The 16717-nt window shown below is 40.3% G+C and overlaps 1 long non-coding RNA gene across 1 annotated transcript; it reads left to right on the plus strand.

Moving 5' to 3' along the window:
• Nucleotides 1–1234: 1234 nt before the first annotated feature.
• On the plus strand, nt 1235–15656 carry LOC122460985. The gene is made up of 3 exons (XR_006282669.1): nt 1235–1530; nt 4613–4813; nt 14177–15656. It is a non-coding gene; the product is annotated as an uncharacterized LOC122460985 (long non-coding RNA).
• The last annotated feature ends 1061 nt before the right edge of the window (nt 15657–16717 follow it).

The raw sequence follows: 16717 nt of genomic DNA on the forward strand, positions 1-16717 counted from the left end.
AAGTCCCCTTGCTCAGGGCTTCTCCAGTGAATGTTTAGAAGGGAACCAAGCCCACCTACACTCTGGGTCCCAATCCAAGGATACTATACATAGCACCCATGTGCCACATCTCTAACTACGGGCCACTTCCCCATGGCCCTTATCTTCTTTGAGTCCCAACAACCACCCAGGAACACCTTCCTTGCTCCTCTAGTCCCTACATGCAGACTGAACTTAGAGCCCTGCAGCTCCTTTTATATGTGGCTGCTTCCCTGCAGCCTCTTTCTGACTGGCTGTGTCCCATGCAGCCACTCTAGGCAGCTTGGAGGAATCTCCTGCCCTTTTCTGGGGCAGGGTGTGGTAGGACCACAAGGTCTCCAGGCCTAGAACAGCCTGTCAGATGCTTGGTTTGGAAAAGATCTGCAGGGCCTTCAGAGAGTGAGGTAGGAAAAGGAGCCAGGATCACCCCATATTTATAGGCAAACAGCCCCTGGTGCAGGAGCTCTCACCCCAACATCTGCCCATCCCCTTGCCAATGATTTCTGGACCCCCAACTTCCAAATCAATCCAGTCCCCACATCAGTTGGGACACCCAGCATTTCTGTGTCCCCTTCAAGCCCCATAAGTTCAGCTGACCTCTGCTCCCCCTGGAGTTCTTTCACCTGCTCACCCAGGCTTGGCAGAGCTGCAGTGGGGTCCCTTCTCCCCCTTTCACCATCTCTACCCATTCCCAGGCCATGGTGCAGGGGAGTGGGGGAGCTGTCCCATTGCTCACAGGAGCAAAGAGGGAGGAGGGATCAGAGCTACCCTGAGCTGCTGGACTCTTTCTGCTGCCCCATTCCCTGCCTGCTAAAATGGCTTCAGGCTGCAGAGGAGGGAAAAGGGGAGGGAGCTCTTCTTACAGCGGCTCTGACTGGTTGCTCTTCCCTGGCAGGCAGGCCAGCAGCCAGCCAGATGGGGATTTCCCCAGAGGGGAGGAGCTTCTTGTGTCATCACAGATTGGGATGCAGCCCCATCTGAAATCCTGTTACTCCCCCCAAACAAAATCATGGGGGAAGTTGGCATCACTATACTAGAGCAGGAGTTTCAGAGCAGGCCTCAGGCTCCTTCCTCAGATCCCTGAGCCAGTTGGCAAGCCCCTCTGCAATTCAGCTCCACAAACCCCTTTGCAAGTTTCTACTAGCTCAGAAGTAGATCTGGCAGTTCAGTACACTGAACCAGTTAGGGTGGTTGTCCTGGTTACTAACTACCAGGGAGCACTGAATTGCTGTTTCACTCAGCCTTTGTTGCTGGATTATTGTTTTTTTTTTTTTTTTTTTTTGTGGGGGGCGTGGAGAGCTTGCCACTCCAAAATGATTTCCATGAAAACAGCATAGGCTGCTCCTAGAACCAGCTGTGCTGATAGTATCTTCATGACCCCCTGATCTGCTCAGATCTCATAGCTGCTTCAAACTCTGGTTACCCCATAGACTCTCCTCCAGCCTAATGCACCACAACCACCTGGGAAGAGATGTGTGTTAAGAATCTCCCTGCTCGCTATCATGAGAACAGGTAAAAACCTCCTGGATGAATGAATTGATTTGTTGCTGTAGAGGAACTTTCCAACATGGTGGTGACCTAAATCAACACAATCCCCCACAGCCTACCCTGGGTACCCAAAACCAGTCCAACCTCCCTCCCCAGTGACCAAAACGTATTCAGCTCCCCCCAAAAATGCATCATGGTGACCAATTAAATTCACTGTTCTGATAAATGGGCCTACAAATTTACTCGTGAATTCAAGAGTAAAGAATGATTGATTGTTCATAAAATGTCACAATAACCTATAACAATAACTGTTGATGGGGAAATGTGCAAAAGGGAGACAGAAATCACTGGATTACTTAAAACAAAAGGGTCTGCTGACATAATTCAAGGACTCTGTTAAAACCATGCCTGGTAAACAAGAGTGGGAGGACAAATTAAAGGACCAAAATTGGTGAGGCAGAAATTAGGCCTAATTGGTGAACATAATAATGAGGGGATGGGCTCTTCCGTCACTCATCCACTTTCCGGGTTCTTTGGAGTGAAAATGTGGAGATGAAACAAAAGGGAACGCTGCCTGATTGAAGGACAAGAGAAGGGGGAAGGAAGGAGTTTCACCATCACAGCTGTCACTGCCACAATCTCCTGGGACCCCAGACCTTCTTCATCCTAATCCTGAGAGATCTCCTGAACAGACCAGGTCAGAGAGAGGGACCCAGATGACACTGTCACCTCCACCAGCTCTAGTTAAAACCTGAACACCATCTGGGATATGAGACTTGTCTTATCCTCCAACCCCACCCCATGTGTCCTTTTTCTTCACCAGCCAATACTGCTTATTTTGCAACACTGCTGTCAGCCTGTGACCAGAAGGAGGCAGTTAAAAGCAATGCCCTAAACAGCCTGACGGTGGAACATGTTTTCCCGGTCTCAGAATGGCTGATAAGACCATGTGCTGTGTTTGTGTTTTTCTAGCAGTTAGGTTGTAAGTGAGATTCAACAGCAGAGGCAGAAACGGCATTTTCTCTCTTTGCTGTTCTTTTCTTTCCCTTTTAGTCTTTCTGTTGTTTTTTGTTTTTAGGAAACAGGATTGGAGTTTAACAACAGCAGTGATAGCACCAGCCTATCTCAGCTAACTTCTTCACTTTTCCCCCAAAAGAACACTTATCTTTAATACCATCCAATAGACTGTCAGGGGGGTTTCTGTCTAAGAAATCTCTCTCCAGTTTAAGGGAATAAGGGATGTTAAAATTAAAGCTTTTTTGATAGTTTACAGTTCCAATACCTTCATTGTTTCTTCCTGCCTGCTCTGTATCTTTTACATCCATGATTGCCTCAATTTATTCATCTTTAAATTGGGGGAGAGGTAATTATTTGAAAAGTTGTTGAATAACTTAATTATTGTTTTGCATTTGAGAGCTTTGGAAGCATGGTGTTATGTTATCTAAGGGCCTAATCCAAAACCAAATACATTTAATTATTAGACCTCTATTGACTACAATTGACTTTTCATCACACCTTAAGTGCAGACAGCATCATTCGTATATATGGAAAGTTATTTATTTCATCCTAGATAATAGGATATTTATCAATATTTATCCTCATTGCGCCTCTGCTTGTCCATCATTAAAATGGAGCTAATGCTTACTTCTCCACAGCATATTTTCTGGCTTAATAATTGTTGCCACTTTTAAGAACGTTGAAAACAAGTTGCTTGCTGAGTGTAGGCATTATGACTATTATAAAAACAGTTATTCTTGAAAAGTTCAATATTTATAAAAATATTTATCAGTATTTCTTTAAATGCATCAACATTTTAATGTTTGTATGGGACTCTGACTGGACTAATCTCTAGAGAGGACACTATGATCATAAACACTTGGATAGGCTGGGGAAGAGATGTACACATACATAACAGCCCATGCACAGCTATTGCGGCATTGAGCTAAAGTCAGTCCTCACCTTAGCCTCTGGGAGAGCTGGTTGGCACTGTACAATACTGCAGCGATTTTGATAATACTTGTGGTATTTGTTGCGAGATTTGGCATACAGGCCTTTGATAGAAGTAACTGAATTTTCTCAGATGGCCAACGTAACACAACTGTGTAAGTAAGTTGTGGTTCCACAGGGGTCCCAGACCAGTAGTTAGTGAGCGCTTAAAACATTTCTTCTGTCCTTCTCAAGCTACACTATTCCCATGTAACACATGAGGAATAAATAAAAGGTTGTAACTCAGCATGTTAGGAATTGGAGCAGAATGTCCACTGTGATGGTTAGTCCAACTGTAGTACAGTCAGAGTTCTCTGCTCACTGATACATTTTTGACAATAAAATACAAAATCCCATTGACTTTAATCAGATTGTGGCTTTCAGGAAATGTCCACATGGTGGGTATGTGTGGTGGGGCTGTACTACATCTAGAGATTCAGCAGGAATTCTCACTAATTTGGGCTCTGGTGGATAGACTAGGGATTAAGCAAAACTCCTCACTCACTTCAGGCTTTGATTAACTTTGATTTTAGCAGTCATTGACCTTTGAGGTCCTCACTTTATTCATCTTGAAAATGGGGATAATGGTAAGTATTTAAAAAGTTATGAATTATTGTTGGCATTTTGAAATCCTGGAAAGTACGATGTTATGTTATCTAAGGGCCTAATTCAAAACCAATTACATTTGATGGAGACCCCTATTGACTACAGTGGACTTTCAATCACACCCTTAGTGCAGACAATATTATTAATATAAATAGAAAGTGATTTATTTCATGGCTGACAAATATTGATAAATATCCTAATATCTATCATCACTGAGACTCTGTTTATCTATCTTTAAAATGGAGATAATATTTACTTACTCCAGAGTGTGTATTCTGGAGTCAACAGTGCTTTTGCTCCACTACTCCTCACTGTCTTCCTTAAACCCATGCTCTATCAGTTGCTTTGGTACTAGTAAAATATCCTCACAAACTTACTGGGATATTTTCCCGTCATTTTACACACAGGAACAAAATAATAAACATATTGTGTATTTCCACCCTAAATCGATAGACAATGACTCCTCCCAGTGCCCCGCCCATTTCTAACATTTTGTTGTTTCCATTTCATTTAGGATGAAGGCTTCATTGAGGGTCAGACCATGTATCTGCAACCATTTTGCAGCTATTTTTTGGCCCCTCACATACTTCTTTATCCCAAATGAAGCCTCTTCACCTCTCATGAAGGCACATCAATCCTCATTCAGCAGATAATTCTGGCAATTGGCACACTCATTCCTTTAGGGTACAGTACTTCAGGGACTGAAAGATTTCAGGTATGTGTATGGAACAGGGCCCCCATTTTTCTGAAAATGTGGATGCAGTCCTATGTGTGTGTGTGTGTTTAAAACACACACACACACACACAAAAACCCCACACACCTCTTCCCTAGCTAGAGTTCTGTGTCCTGCCTAAACTCCTGCTAAGTCTGGGTCAAAGGAATGCCCACGTCTGGAGCTTAGGACCCACTTTTCTACATTTTGCGGCCCTCTCAAGCAAGAGAAAACAAGGGAATTAGGAACAGAAAATGCAGCAGTCACATCTCTAGTGATATCACATTTCCTCTCTGTATTTCCCTTGGACTGTAGAGTAGGCAGAGGGTGAGGAACATCTCTACTGGGAGGACAATGTATTTGTAAAGGTCCAATTTGGGGGAGGGGCAACTGAGAGCTCCTCCAAAGATCCCAATAATCACTTGTAAAGAGATTGTTCCCTAAAAGCCTCTGAGTAGTGTAACACTCCATGCCTGATAAAATGGAGTTTATTTTTTCCTTATGTAGTGACCAAGACCAGCAAGAATGGTTGATGAAACAAACCACATAGAAGGGACCATATAGGGAATAGGCAACCATGGGGCTCACTGATGGTCCATGCTTTTGCCCATTTAGTTGATATGAGAATTTCGGGATATGCAGGAGCCCAGTTCCCAAAATCAGTTTGAAATTTCTGCTGACGAAACAATAGAGATTTTATTAGATAATGGAAAGAAGCTGGATTAACGTTCATGTTACTAGGAAGTAGAATTATGGGGTGTTATTAATGTAGATTATGGCATATGGGGACGCATATTTCCTTTCCATTCTTTTTATTTTAGGATGAGTGCTCCTTCATGGGCCTATTTAATCAATGACTCTCCTTTGCCTGCCCCTGTACTCTGAGGCTCAGCTCTTCATGCATTGTGATGCTTTTCTTGAACAGAGCAGATCCCTTGCTGCTGAGTGAGCATTGGGATTCCTTCACTTCTTTCTGTGTGTGTGTGTGTGTGTGTTTTAGGGAGGGTGTGTGGACATGTCTGTACAGGGCTTTGGGTGCAAACATGCAATATGGTTACCACCTTTCTTAAAAAGATAAACACAAGACAAGAGATTCTCTGCAGCCGTTGTAAGGAAGAACCAAATTCTGTCCCACATTGGGCACATTCTGACCAACCATTTCTTCTCATGTTTACCTTCTCTTACAATACAAATACACATTTTCCTCACTTCTGACTTTACCCTGCTACCACCTACTTAGTGATTGTCATATTCTCCCATATTACTGCACTTCAGTGGAGGTGAAAGTCTTAAAAATTTTTGTTATTCAATAATTCAGTAATTCAAAGACTCAGGCATTGCTACAGCAGAGGAGTTTACTACTGTTCCTATAGCTGTAAATCAGAGTTGCCCTGGTCCTTATCAGCCTGAATCCCATGGCCTAGCACCTGCCACTAACATTTTTGTGGTTTGGAGTAAGATATTTATTTTCAGCTACTTGTGGGGATAGATTGTGTTATCTCTATTGTCCCAGGGAGTAATAGACTCACTTGTTTGGGTAAAGCACCTTTGGTTGTTCCCCTTCTCACAATGATGTACTTGTTTCCACTACTACCATGAAGACTGAAAGGCTTTGAACTATGGATTTTATTAAAAGTTGGAGCCAAGGAAAGGGGATTTAAACAGATTGTATTGGCAGAGGTGAATTTAGCTGTGCATTAACAGGGACCAGTATGGCATATTGTACATTAGCGCAGAGCTCAATGCTCACGTTCAGTCGTTGGCCACATGAAGCTTGGGCTGGCCATGTAATTCCAATCCCTTCCCCCACCTCTTCTGTGAGTATTCAAATTCTTCTTAAGTCTAGCTTGTGTGAGGGAGAGGGTCTGTAAGGGCTCAAATGCATGTCAGGAATTGTGCTGCCAGCTTCCTGAAAATGCAGGATAGTTCTCTCATTCCAGGCATTGTAAGAAAGCTCCACATTCTCTCTAGACTGGGACTTTCCTGAATCACAATTGACCATCATCTTCCCCCACAGTAAGTATTCAGAGTCTGAGCCATTCTTCCCTTAGGGTACCTCAGAAACGGGTTTTCTATTTGCTGATTTATACAAGGCTGAAAATGAAAATTCAGAACTAGAGGCTACAGCCATTCTAAGGAAGCACCAAACTTTGACTCACTCAGGACATTATCCAACCTATGGCCAGATCCAACAATTCTCATTTAATGAGACTTGTCCATTGTGAGTGAGCCTGCTAGTGCTGACTTATTAATATGTATGCAATGTTTATACAGAGCTGCTTATTTCTGGAGTTTACTGCTGCTACTGCAATCTTTTACTTGTTCCTTCTGACCTCTTTGGGCAGAGAGGCTTTGCATTTTCTCCTCTAAAACATGATGGAATTTATTAGCACTCTAAGGGAAGGAGAGTGGATTCCTATAGCTGTGATGGGCAGGTCAGATTCCAGGTCTATACAGGTTATGGAATGGGCTTTTTCAACTTTGGCTGAAAATTTAGTTTTCTATTTCTGTCCTTTTAGGATGTGGAATCCAGCATCGGGCTGTTGACCATATCAGAGTTCATTTCCCACAGGAGGCCTCAGTCTAACCATTCTATCTAGAAAGAAGAGACTTTCTTTATTTAGAGCAAACCCTCTTCCATTCAGCAAGTACACAAGATCTACTTTGCAAGTACATAGGGTGTTCCTTTCCTTTTGTGTGGGGTGGGGTCTGTAAAGGCTCAGATTAAAGCATGGAATAGAGAGTTGCCATCTACTTGAAAACAAATATGTTTTGCCATTCCTGTCCTATCTGCCACTTTCAGGAGTCAGCCCCACAACATTGGCAGAAATAGTTTCTGTCAGTTATCGCCACATGGCAAGTATGGAGCTCTCCCCACTTCTGGCAAGTGGTAATTTAAGAGGCAGAGTTTTGGGTGCATGCAGGGAAGGATTCTGCCTCCAACTGCAGTTGGTTTCCTTTATCTCAGAAGTTTAGAGAGTTAAAAGAAAAAAAGAAGTTTACGGTTCTAGCAATTCCTGTATTTTTTTTTATTGGTCACTGCCCAACCCATGAATTATTATTTGTACTTAGTTTTCTGATGTTTGAAGAGTTCCTCCCATGAGATTCATTCACCTAATATGTGATAGTTCAGCAAGGATGTGTTATCTATTTCAAAAAGCAAAACACGGATGGTATGATTTAGCTGAAAAAAACTGATGTCTCCTGATTGCATTGGTTCATGTGCTCATCAGAGCATAACTGGGACTTAGGCACCGAACTGCATGTCTGCATAGTATCCCATCAACGCATGTCAGAACACAAGCTCCCATCTGAAGAGGATTGATAAACCCATTATGCAGCCGTGGTTCTATGTAGGACCCTAGTCATATTCTAATATTCTCAAAGCACTGTTCACTATCAGTATCAGACTCATTATTGAAAAGACTGTGAGGCTGCACTGCTACCATTATGCCCCCAGCAATGGGTCACACAAACCCCAGTGGACATTAGAAGCTGTTTTTATGCAAGAAGGAAACACCAAACCAAAATTTTCACATAGTTTCCCTATGGAGGTAATATTAATAGCCCAGAAAAAGAAGTGGTGAAATCTTTCTTTCCAGGAGGGGATTCCATGATGTGCTCTCCTGAAAGGAAACAGTGGGTAAAGGGAAAACCAAAGCCAAGTATAACTGGGAATCAGCATCTGGATATTCTTGAGAGTTAGATCAAAATTTAGAATTAGGTTTGGCAATGAAAACAGTAAAAAAGTTTAATGATTCAGATGCCACTATGAATAAAACTGTATATAAAATGCAGAGGAAAGGGCGGCCATCCTCAAGAGAAAAACTTGAGAAGGTATGAATAGAAACCTTCTCTGACAATGGTTCTCAGGCAAAAGGGGACCAGCAAGGCAGAATGAAGGAAAGAGAGATAAAAAGAAAATTTTGCCCCTTACCAAAATAGACAGCAGAAAATCTTGGCCCTATTATGGAGTTTAGCTTGGAAGAGGCTATTGCAATATGAGGTTGCTGAGTTGCTCTGAGAGCTAGCTGACTGAGGAAGCTGAATTTACAGCTTCTTCACCCTTTAAGGAAGAGGTCCCCAAACTGTGGGTCATGCCCCCCAAGAGGGCACGGTGGAATGTCTGGGGGGCACAGTGGGGCCCAAGCCAGCCCCCCATGGCGGGCGGTGAGGGAACGCCAATCAGCTGTGGCCCGCCCACAGCCACGATCCTGGCCCCTCTCCCTCAGCGTTGGCTCCCAACCGCAGCCAGGGTGTGGCTCCGCACCCAACCCCGATCCCCCCCCAGCCATGGCCCTTGGCTGCGGCTCCATTCCCAATCCTGGCTCCTGGCCCAGACTCGCACCCAGATGCAGTCACAGTTTCAGCCCCCTTACCCCGTCCGCGTCCCTCCCCCAGGAGTTGCCAGGGGTAAGGGGTGGACGATCCTGAAAAGTCTGGGGACCATTGCTGTAAGGAGATAGTGTAAGAAAACTAAACACCCCTAATAGCTGCAGTGTCAGCATAAAAGCATGCCACTTTAGAGCAGGAGAAATCAAGCCTTAAAACAAATTATTATTTTTTATTATATATGTAGTTTAAAAGGGACCAATTATAAATGTATTAATGAAATAATAGGAATTATGTAAAAATGGTTATTGAATATTTAGCTAGAGTGTTTTTAGTCCACAACTACTGTGGGGTTTTGGACTATCTTAATAATTGCAGTATTGAAATACAGTTCTATTCTGTTAAGTTTCTAAATTTGCTAATTTATAATCTGCTTTGAGGTGATTTTATAAGCATCCTAGGGAAGCAGAAGTTAGGAAGTAATGCTGTATATTCTCTATTAAAATATGTAAAGGATATTCTTATCAATATTAAAACTAGGGAGAAAAATATGAAAATATTGCAGAAAATAAAAGAAACTGGATTTAAGGTCAGTCCAGAAAAAGTGTAAATGTGTCAGCAGCAGGAGTTACACTGGGACAAGAGGGGAGGTCACCGAATAAATAGAGGTTACTAGTTCCCACAGATGTTTCTAACTTAAGATCCTTTGGGGTATAACTAACTTTTCTCTTGGAGATTTTATTGAAAAATATGCAAAAAAATGGACGGGGCTGTTCCATTTTATAAATTGCTTACTAAAAACAATGAATGGGAATAGGAGACATGGTGATGTATAAATATACAAAGAAAAAGCCCATGTCCTCAACCCAGTATGGGCAGGATCTGTCACAATTGCAAGTAAAGCTAATTCCACCGTATATCAGTTAACATTTGACAGGGGAAAAGAAGATTTGTTCTTCTCAGCTAAAGTTCTGAAAGGGAATTCTGGGAGAGGACCTTAGTTGGGTTAGATGTGTAATATAGCATAGAAATAGGGAATTGCTTTTTTTTTAAAATTATATGCTTAGTATAATAAGTAGTGCTATATAAAAGAATAAGTGTATTCTTTTAAATTCTAAATATAGATAAGAAAGAGAAAAGGCAGTGAAGGAGGAAAATGTCAGGGAAAGAGATGCAGGAGACTCAGGAACAGAATCAGGAGCGGACATTTACTCTCTTAAAACCCTCATTCCTTGAATCACTTCCTTCATTGGAACTATATCTTAATGATGATCTGTTCTCCCCTTCTAACTACATTATCTGAATTTTCTTCTTGTGAATCCTCACTACCTCAGTCTCTTCTTCCTGGTTCCTTGCTGCTAAAACCCTCTTCCCTTGAACCAGTATTACCTGAAATTTCCCCCTCTGAAAACCTCAGTGTTTGGATTCCCTTCTGTGAAGCCTTCAACATCTAAAGAACCTCCATCTTTGGAATTACATCCAAAAATTATACCAAAATTGATGAAAGATGTATGGGGCTGGGGAGAGATCCCAGCAGTAAGGGAGGTAGGTGGTGGGAGGGAGCAGGCCGGGGGCACACAGGCTGTGGGCGAGGGGAGGGATCCCAGCAGTGGGGGAGGCGGGCGGTGGGAGGGAGCAGGCCAGGGGCACACAAGCTATAATACGTTAACTGCCTTACTCAATAGATACTGTGAATGATGTGCTCTGGAAAATAAGGTAAGTTCTTTTCTTTTGCTAATTCATGCTAGTGTGTATAATAAGGTAACTAGAAGGTAGATTTAAGGTAGTATAAGAAATAATTTTATTATTATTAGGGAAAACTTAGGGTAATAGGTAACTTTAGTTTTGTTTTTTTTTAATATATGTACAAGAAGCACCAAAAGGAGTAGACAGGAAACTCTGAATTTGTTAGCTTATGATCTGCTTTAGGGTGTTTTTAAAAGAAGAATAGTGTATCCTCCAAAATGTTTGCCTAACTGAAATTTGCTTAGCTTTACTTGGGACATTAAATGATGTCTCTACTGGAAAAATTGATGCCAATAATTGTGACGGGGCAAGGCCAGATGGCTATGGAAGAGTAGTGGGAGATAGATATATTAGCTCCAGGTTAAACAGATCCCTGGTACCAGAATAAGTGAAATGGCAGCTGCTCCAGGTCAATTAAGACCCCTGGGGCCTATTAAGAACTTTCCAGAAGGCAGGGAGAAGGCTAGGTTGATTGGGACACCTGAAGACAATCAGGGCTGGCTGAAACTAGTTAAAAGCCTCCCAGTCAGTCAGGTGTGGGTGCATGTCAGGAGCTGTGGGAAGAAGTTGTGCTGTTGGAGAGACTGAGTAGTAAACACCATATCAAGCACAAGGAAGGAGGCCCTGACGTAAGAGTGAAGTGGAGCTTGAGGAAGTGAGGGCTGCTGTGGGGGAAGTAGCCCAGGGAATTGTACATGTCATGTTTCTAAAAGGTCAGCAACCATAGCTGATACTATTAGGGTCCCTGGGCTGGAGCCCAGACTAGAGGGTGGGCCCAGGCTTCCCCCCCCCACCTTTGCCCCCTGATTAATCACTGAGACTGGGAGACAACAGAGACTGTGCAAGGAAGGATAACTTTTCCTCACCTCCCTCGCTGGCTTATGATGAAAATGGCTCAGTAGACTGTGACCATTGTCTCTAGAGAGAGAAGGGTTATGTGGAGGGTCACAGTGAGCCTCTGAGGCTAGTGAAATCCGCCAGGAAACGCGGGACCCACAGAGGCAAGGACAGAGCTTTGTCACATAATATTGTAAAGTAACATACACAGGCACAAAATGTGTTTGTTTCTATATAAATAAGTTAGGATTGAAAATAAAGTTCTAAATTCCTGTAGTATTAACTGTAAGAGTACTCTAAATAGCCATTGCCTTTTGTTATGTTTGTCTGATTTATACTTCATTTAAATGCTTAAAAATTTAGATAATACTGTAGATTTTAAAATTCTATTTTATCTTGCAAAAATTGAAAATTGTTCCAAATAGACCAGGCTCTCTACATTTCTATCCTAATAATAATAATAATAACAATAATAATAATTAACAATAATAATTAATATAGTAGATAGAGCTGTGTCCCTGCATTGTAATCAGAAAATTTTAGTAACAGTATTTATTTGGGTGGCACACGCACACTCATCTTGGGCTGTGAGCAGCAGTTATAGAATTTTGTGGTTTAACCACTGTCAGTATCTCTCTTCTGCCGCCGGGACAAGACATGTGATAGTCTTCTCTAAACACTAAATAAACGTAATAAAATAAAAAGAAAAATACTTAATCAAAACCACCTGTCCTGTTCCCCTGCCTTCCCCATAATAAAGTAAAATAAAAACTTCTAACAAATCTTCCCCTCTTTCTTCTCCTTCTGAAGGAGAGCTGTTAAGAGACAGGCATATGCCTGGGTTTCTGTATTAAAAAATATCCTTCTTGCTGAAAGGCCATTCCCATCAATGACAGGCACGCTTGTCACACCTACACTCCCTGGGTAAGACACATGTGCCCCAAAATATATTTGCTGCCCCAAAGCATAGAGCACACATCTAATAAAAAAAAAAAGAAAGACTTGAATCAAAAGTCTCTCTTAATGAAGAGTCTAATGTGCTCAGTCCCCAACCCTAAGATGAAGATCTTCTTCAAACAAGAGTCCCCTTGTAGGAAAATAATAGCCGTTGTAATAAGTAATACTAGTTATATTTGCAGGATCAATTGAAAAAGAGTTTAAAAAAATTAAAAATGTGGAGATGAATCACTGAATCAACCTATTATGGACTGTATTCCTGGCCAATTGAAGATATTAAGATGGATGGTTATGGAAGACCCTTGGTAAATGTAACAATCGAGGATGGACTTGTGGTTACAAAACTGCTAACAGATACAGGAGCCAGTAATACAATAATCAATGCACTGAAATCTAAATGGCATTTATTTTGGCCTATCACCAGCTATATGCATGCAACAGGCTTCAATGGAGCATTGGAGCTGATCCTGATTATCAAAACAATTGAGCTACAAGTTGGAACAGCAATCTTGTATGGGAGGGTTGGAATCATGGATCAAAAAGATTTGGGGTCATGGGCATAGACGTTTTACAGACCTTAAATGCCATGGTGGATTTGCAGAACAAAAAATTATGGGGAGTGATTGGTTAAACAGTTTATTAGAGAAATTTCTTTTTATTTTATCTTTTTTACTACTTAGATAGCTATTAATGATAAATTATCCTAAATTGTTGTCTATATGTTCTGAGGTCACTTCCTAAAGCTTTGTATTTTTATCTTCTAAAAAATTTTTTTTCTTGTTGCTGAATAATTTTGATATAAGAGTTTTTGTCAAAGTTTATTATTTGTTTAATTTTCCTTAATTTTCCTTATGTAGTGGCAGTTGAGTAAAAGTTGTTTATAAATAAAAGTTGTAACTATTTTGGGGAAAAAATGGTTGTTTTCTTAACTAGATAAAGAAATGTAGAAAATTACCTAAATAAACAAAAGGGAACTATAATGAAAATAATAATGAATTCAAAAAGAGGCAAATAAATAGAGGATGGTAGAGTGCCATCACCACCATTATAAGTCTCCCAGTAATTACATAGATTAACTTCTAGCTGAAGTTAGGAAGTTTCTGAGGGTTTTAATAGATCAAATAATGTGCTTCCAATAACTTATACCATGGAAACTTTAGGAAGGACATATATATATGGGGGGGAAAGAGGTTAAAAATCAATAAATAGGTAAATGTAAAAGTTTTCAGAGTAAATATGATAAGTAACCTTCAATGATAATAAATCTAATAAAGAATGAATCAAAAAGTTGTGTGAATGTGTATATAACACTTATAAGTTTTATAAGAGTTTAAGAATATAATCCTTGTTGTTTTTATCAAAATTCCATATAAATTTTAATAGGGAACAAAATGATGGACTTTTTCGTTTTGTTTTAGCTACTAAATTGCTGTTGGTAAAAAGTTTATAGTCCTGCTAAAATGTGAGACGAGACTTTTTTGTTTGTTTTATAGACATAATAAAAAAATGCAATCCAGATGATAGAAGGTGAACCCCTGTTTATCCTCTCTCTTCTTGGCATCGGTGCTTGCTGGATCTTGGTATGGTGGTGTGAGTTCGGAGACTGGAGTAGTGAGAGCGACAATTCAATGGAGTAAACCTAATTTAACTGCTCTTACTAATACTGAGATTAACTGTCTTTTTGAAATTCCTCAGCCTGATAGTCTAAATATAAGGAACCGGATTATTGAGGTCACAATGGGACCTGTAGAAAATCCAGACACAGTTGCAAGAAACACCCACAGATGTTCTCTATCTTTTGCCGCGTCTACCATTTGGGGTGTTTTATGTCCCCAAGATTTCCCTTCACCAGGCCAAACAAGACGTAACTGGTTTATAGAAGAGGAAAAAGGAATAATACAGAAAAAAGTAGTTCAGTCAGGACAATGGCAGTGTATGTTAAGAGATGGTTCTGGGATAGTTGCCTGCTCCACTAGTCTCCTGGTTGTCACAGTTAAGCCAACCACTACTACTCTTATACTCATATGGAAAAATCTGAGCAAAATTTATATTCTTGGTGGAAAATGGTCAATTTTACATGTAGTGTGCAGCAAAATGAAATGTTTTATGCTCAAATAGAATGGCTATCCCCTATTATGGGATTGGGATTAAATGTCAATAATAGTGTAATGCAACCAAGGGAAGACAAATTATGGGCCATAAATCAAACCACCGTATGGAAAACAGTAGAATTTAAAACTTGTATGGAAGAACATGGAATTGGATATATTTGTAATAATGTTATACAATCTTATGATATCTGTTTAAATCCAGAAAAAAGGAAAATGCCATATCAACTAAATCCATTTCCAGATACTGGATCCGTGGTTGTGCATATAGGAAATACAAGTGTATGTATTAGAAGTTGATGCAGAACAGTTTAATGTTAATTACTTGTTTAATATAAGCCATAATCCTTATGAAAATCAATGTTTATGTAATAAAGTTTCAGTGATTGGATGTGATTTTAACTTTACATTACCTGAAGTTTAATATAAGAAAGTTAAGGACCAAATGTATAAAAGTGTCAACCCTGTGCTACTGAGTATGAATATCAGTTTAGTTAAACAATTGCTAAACTATTCTGATTTGCAAGGATACTTGCAAAAGGCTCAGGAAAATGCATGTAAAACTATGATCACTGTACATCACTCAACTGATGAAATTAAACAAATTGTGGAACAAGTAAAAAGATACAAAACACAACTGGTGAGAGGTATTTTTGGGATGGTCATCTACTGCCACAGGAATTTTAAATAGACTGCTGCACCCTATTGTATAGATAACTGGAACATATTGTTTGTTTAATATCTGTAATAATAATAATATGTTGGACCAGGAAAATGTTATTTAAATTACAATTTGCCCAGAGAGGATTAGAAATTGAAAACAGTCTGTTAAAAGTTCTAAAATCGGTTCAGGAAAAGTTGGAAATTGAAGGCAAACCTGTTAAGAATCATTTAAAAACTGTAAATAAATGCATGTAACTGTTTTTGTGTGAAAGTTTAAAAGAAAGCAATCTTAAATATTTGTAATGATTATATAAATTTGTTTATATAATAGTTTAAGTTTAAGATTTAGTTACATAAATGTTAAGTTACCATTTATAAGTGTTTATGTAATGTAATTGTTAAAAGCCTGTGGCAATTGTCTCAGTTTTGGCCAAACTGAAGACACTGGTTATAGAAATCATAGCTGGTATAAACACAGAGTTGTGATTGCTGTCTACCACCCCATCAATAAAAGTAAATTTTAAAGGAAAAATTTACATCTTGCGTATGGTAATCCTAATGCTTATTCCAGTGCACTATATAAGGAGGCTCAAGAGCTTTAAAATAAAGCCAAAGATGGTCGTGTTCTAGTGAGGCAGAATCAGGGGTAGTGAGGTATTGTGCCAACAAGAAGAAATTCATGCTTGGTCCGAAATAGGAGCCTTGAGCCAATGTTGGAGAAGGGCAAACACCCATTGAACTCACTAGTAAAAGTGAGGGTCAGATAATAGATATTATCACACCCTCAAGAAGGGGAATATTACCAGAGAAAAATTCTCCAGTTTCTACTGTGTATTTCCGTTTTCCATTCTGAATAAGTAAAAATCACTACACTCTGAGATGGATGCTGTAGACCCTGAACATGCTCAGTAAAAACGTAGGACGTTGGGGTGGGGGAAGGTGCCCTGGCAAAAAGCCAAGTGTGGTGGGGTTGGAGGCTCAGCAGAATCACAGTTCTGAGGTAAGGACAACAGTAAGCATGTTCAAGATTGGCAACTATTGGGCATATGCAGTAAGAGGTGACAGAGTTCAGTCAAAAAGAAAAGGAGTACTTGTGGCACCTTAGAGGCTAACAAATTTATTAGAGCATAAGCTTTCGTGAGCTACAGCTCACTTCATCGGATGCAGTTAAGCAGCAACTGGTCAGAACCCACTCGTACTGGTCACAACTTGTTTTAAAGCTCAGAACTGTCATTCAGAAGTCCGAGGTAACGGTGAAGACGG

This window comes from Dermochelys coriacea, chromosome 7 (genome assembly GCF_009764565.3).
Source record: "Dermochelys coriacea isolate rDerCor1 chromosome 7, rDerCor1.pri.v4, whole genome shotgun sequence".
NCBI lineage: Eukaryota > Metazoa > Chordata > Testudines > Dermochelyidae > Dermochelys > Dermochelys coriacea.